Here is a 5020-nt window from a genome sequence, read left to right as displayed (position 1 = left end):
TACTTTTGACAATACGGGCCGAGTCCGGGGTTTACGGGAAATGGCGGGTTTTCGTTTGCCGGCGATTAAACTTCTTTTATTCAGCGTGTCATCAAAAATGAAATAATTTTTAAAAACTATAAGTCTCATGGGTTTTAGTGGTGAAATAATAATTTAAAAAATCGTTTGGGAAATGAGTTTATATCCCGGGTACTTTCTTTACTATACGGGCCGAGTCCGGGATTTACGGAAATCGCAGGTTTTCGTTTGCCGGCGATTAAACTTCTTTTATTCAGCGTCTCATCAAAAATGAAAACATTTTTGAAAACTACAAGTCTCATGCGTTGTAGTGGTGAAAAAATAATTTAAAAAATCGTTCGGGAAATGAGTTTACTCCCTGGGTACTTTCTTTGTATACTTTTGACAATACGGGCCGAGTCCGGGATTTACGGGAAATCTCAGGTTTTCGTTTGCCGGCGATTAAACTTCTTTTATTCAGCGTCTCATCAAAAATGAAAACATTTTTGAAAACTACAAGTCTCATGCGTTTTAGTGGTGAAAAAAAAAATTAAAAAATCGTTCGGGAAATGAGTTTACTCCCTAGGTACTTTCTTTGTATACATTCCACTATACGGGCCAAGCCCGGGATTTACGGGAAATCGCGGGATTTCGTTTGCCGGTGATTAAACCTCTTTCATTAAGCGTCTCATCAAATATGAAAACATTTTTGAAAACTACAAGTCTCATGCGTTTTAGTGGAGAAAAAATAATTTAAAAAATCGTTCGGGAAATGAGTTTACTCACAGGGTACTTTCTCTGTATACATTCGACTATACGGGCAAAGCCCTTGATTTACGGGAAATCGCGGGTGCTCGTTTGCCGGCGATTAAACTTCTTTTATTCAGCGTCTCATCAAAAATGAAAACATTTTTGAAAAGTACAAGTCTCATGCGTTTTAGTAGTGAAAAGATAATTTAAAAAATCGTTTTGGAAATGAGTTTACTCACAGGGTACTTTCTTTGTATACATTCGACTATACGGGCCAAGCCCGGGATTTACGGGAAATCGCGGGTTTTCGTTTGCTGGCGATTAAACCACTTTCATTAAGCGTCTCATCAAAAATGAAAACATTTCTGAAAACTACAAGTCTCATGCTTTTTAGTGGTGAAAAAATAATTTAAAAAATCGTTCGGGAAATGAGTTTACTCACAGGGTACTTTCTTTGTATACATTCGACTATACGGGCCAAGCCCGGGATTTACGGGAAATGGCGGGTTTTCGTTTGCCGGCGATTAAACTTCTTTTATTCAGCGTCTCATCAAAAATGAAAACATTTTTAAAAACTACAAGTCTCATGCGTTGTAGTGGTGAAAAAATAATTTAAAAAATCGTTCGAAAAATGAGTTTACTCCCTGGGTAATTTCTTTGTATACTTTTGACTATACGGGCCGAGTCCGGGGTTTACGGGAAATGGCGGGTTTTCGTTTGCCGGCGATTAAACTTCTTTTATTCAGCGTCTCATCAAAAGTGAAATCATTTTTAAAAACTATAAGTCTTATGGGTTTTAGTGGCAATATAATAATTTAAAAAATCGTTCGGGAAATGAGTTTACATCCCGGGTACTTTCTTTACTATACGGGCCGAGTCCGGGATTTACGGAAATCGCAGGTTTTCGTTTGCCGGCGACTAAACTTCTTTTATTCAGCGTCTCATCAAAAATGAAAACATTTTTGAAAAATACAAGTCTCATGCGTTTTAGTGGTGAAAAAAATAATTTAAAAAATCGTTCGGGAAATGAGTTTACTCCCTGGGTACTTTCTTTGTATACTTTTGACAATACGGGCCGAGTCCGGGATTTACGGGAAATCGCAGGTTTTCGTTTGCCGGCGATTAAACTTCTTTTATTCAGCGTCTCATCAAAAATGAAAACATTTTTAAAAACTACAAGTCTCATGCGTTTTAGTGGTGAAAAAATAATTTAAAAAATCGTTCGGAAAATGAGTTTACTCCCTGGGTACTTTCTTTGTATACTTTGGACTATACGGGCCGAGTCCGGGATTTACGGGAAATCGCGGATTTTCGTTTGAGTGCGAATAAACTTCTTTCATTCAGCGTCTTATCAAAAATGAAAACATTTTTGAAAACTACAAGTCTCATGCGTTGTAGTGGTGAAAAAATAATATAAAAAATCGTTCGGAAAATGAGTTTACTCCCTGGGTACTTTCTTTGTATACTTTTGATTATACGGGCCGATTTCGGGGTTTACGGGAAATGGCGGGTTTTCGTTTGCCGGCGATTAAACTTCTTTTATTCAGCGTCTCATCAAAAATGAAAACATTTTTAGAAACTACAAGTCTCATGCGTTGTAGTGGTGAAAAAATAATTTAAAAAATCGTTCGGAAAATGAGTTTACTCCCTGGGTAATTTCTTTGTATACTTTTGACTATACAGGCCGAGTCATGGGTTTACGGGAAATAGCGAGTTTTCGTTTGCCGGCGATTTAACTTCTTTTTCTCAGCGTCTCATCAAAAATGAAAACATTTTTAAAAACTATAAGTCTCATGGGTTTTAGTGGTGAAATAATAATTTAAAAAATCGTTCGGGAAATGAGTTTACATCCCGGGTACTTTCTTTACTATACGGGCCGAGTCCGGGATTTACGGGAAATCGCAGGTTTTCGTTTGCCGGCGATTAAACTTCTTTTATTCAGCGTCTCATCAAAAATGAAAACATTTTTAAAAACTACAATTCTCATGCGTTTTAGTGGTGAAAAAATATTTAAAAAATCGTTCGGGAAATGAGTTTACATCCGGGGTACTTTCTTTACTATACGGGCCGAGTCCGGGATTTACGGGAAATCACAGGTTTTCGTTTGCCGGCGATTAAACTTCTTTTATTCAGCGTCTCATCAAAAATGAAAACATTTTTAAAAACTATAAGTCTCATGCGTTTTAGTGGTGAAAAAAATAATTTAAAAAATCGTTCGGGAAATGAGTTTACTCCCTGGGTACTTTCTTTGTATACTTTTGACAATACGGGCCGAGTCCGGGATTTACGGGAAATCGCAGGTTTTCGTTTGCCGGCGATTAAACTTCTTTTATTCAGCGTCTCATCAAAAATGAAAACATTTTTAAAAACTACAAGTCTCATGCGTTTTAGTGGTGAAAAAATAATTTAAAAAATCGTTCGGAAAATGAGTTTACTCCCTGGGTACTTTCTTTGTATACTTTGGACTATACGGGCCGAGTCCGGGATTTACGGGAAATCGCGGATTTTCGTTTGAGTGCGAATAAACTTCTTTCATTCAGCGTCTTATCAAAAATGAAAACATTTTTGAAAACTACAAGTCTCATGCGTTGTAGTGGTGAAAAAATAATATAAAAAATCGTTCGGAAAATGAGTTTACTCCCTGGGTACTTTCTTTGTATACTTTTGATTATACGGGCCGATTTCGGGGTTTACGGGAAATGGCGGGTTTTCGTTTGCCGGCGATTAAACTTCTTTTATTCAGCGTCTCATCAAAAATGAAAACATTTTTAGAAACTACAAGTCTCATGCGTTGTAGTGGTGAAAAAATAATTTAAAAAATCGTTCGGAAAATGAGTTTACTCCCTGGGTAATTTCTTTGTATACTTTTGACTATACAGGCCGAGTCATGGGTTTACGGGAAATAGCGAGTTTTCGTTTGCCGGCGATTTAACTTCTTTTTCTCAGCGTCTCATCAAAAATGAAAACATTTTTAAAAACTATAAGTCTCATGGGTTTTAGTGGTGAAATAATAATTTAAAAAATCGTTCGGGAAATGAGTTTACATCCCGGGTACTTTCTTTACTATACGGGCCGAGTCCGGGATTTACGGGAAATCGCAGGTTTTCGTTTGCCGGCGATTAAACTTCTTTTATTCAGCGTCTCATCAAAAATGAAAACATTTTTAAAAACTACAATTCTCATGCGTTTTAGTGGTGAAAAAATATTTAAAAAATCGTTCGGGAAATGAGTTTACATCCGGGGTACTTTCTTTACTATACGGGCCGAGTCCGGGATTTACGGGAAATCACAGGTTTTCGTTTGCCGGCGATTAAACTTCTTTTATTCAGCGTCTCATCAAAAATGAAAACATTTTTAAAAACTATAAGTCTCATGGGTTTTAGTGGTGAAATAATAATTTAAAAAATCGTTCGGGAAATGAGTTTACATCCCGGGTACTTTCTTTACTATACGGGCCGAGTCCGGGATTTACGGGAAATCGCAGGTTTTCGTTTGCCGGCGATTAAACTTCTTTTATTCAGCGTCTCATCAAAAATGAAAACATTTTTAAAAACTACAAGTCTCATGCGTTTTAGTGGTGAAAAAATATTTAAAAAATCGTTCGGGAAATGAGTTTACATCCCGGGTACTTTCTTTACTATACGGGCCGAGTCCGGGATTTACGGGAAATCACAGGTTTTCGTTTGCCGGCGATTAAACTTCTTTTATTCAGCGTCTCATCAAAAATGAAAACATTTTTAAAAACTACAAGTCTCATGCGTTTTAGTGGTGAAAAAAAAAATTAAAAAATCGTTCGGGAAATGAGTTTAATCCCTAGGTACTTTCTTTGTATACATTCGACTATACGGGCCAAGCACGGGATTTACGGGAAATCGCGGGATTTCGTTTGCCGGCTATTAAACCTCTTTCATTAAGCGTCTCATCAAATATGAAAATATTTTTGAAAACTACAAGTCTCATGCGTTTTAGTGGTGAAAAAATAATTTAAAAAATCGTTCGGAAAATGAGTTTACTCCCTGGGTACTTTCTTTGTATACTTTTGACTATACGGGCCGAGTCCGGGGTTTACGGGAAATGGCGGGTTTTCGTGTGCCGGCGATTAAACTTCTTTTATTCAGCGTCTCATCAAAAATGAGAACATTTTTAAAAAATACAAGTCTCATGCGTTGTAGTGGTGAGAAAATAATTTAAAAAATCGTTCGGAAAATGAGTCTACTCCCTGGGTAATTTCTTTGTATACTTTTGACCATACGGGCCCAGTCAGGGGTTTACG

Source organism: Hydractinia symbiolongicarpus, chromosome 13, assembly GCF_029227915.1.
Source record: "Hydractinia symbiolongicarpus strain clone_291-10 chromosome 13, HSymV2.1, whole genome shotgun sequence".
In the NCBI taxonomy this organism is placed as follows: Eukaryota; Metazoa; Cnidaria; class Hydrozoa; order Anthoathecata; family Hydractiniidae; genus Hydractinia; species Hydractinia symbiolongicarpus.
This window is presented reverse-complemented; position numbering follows the sequence as displayed.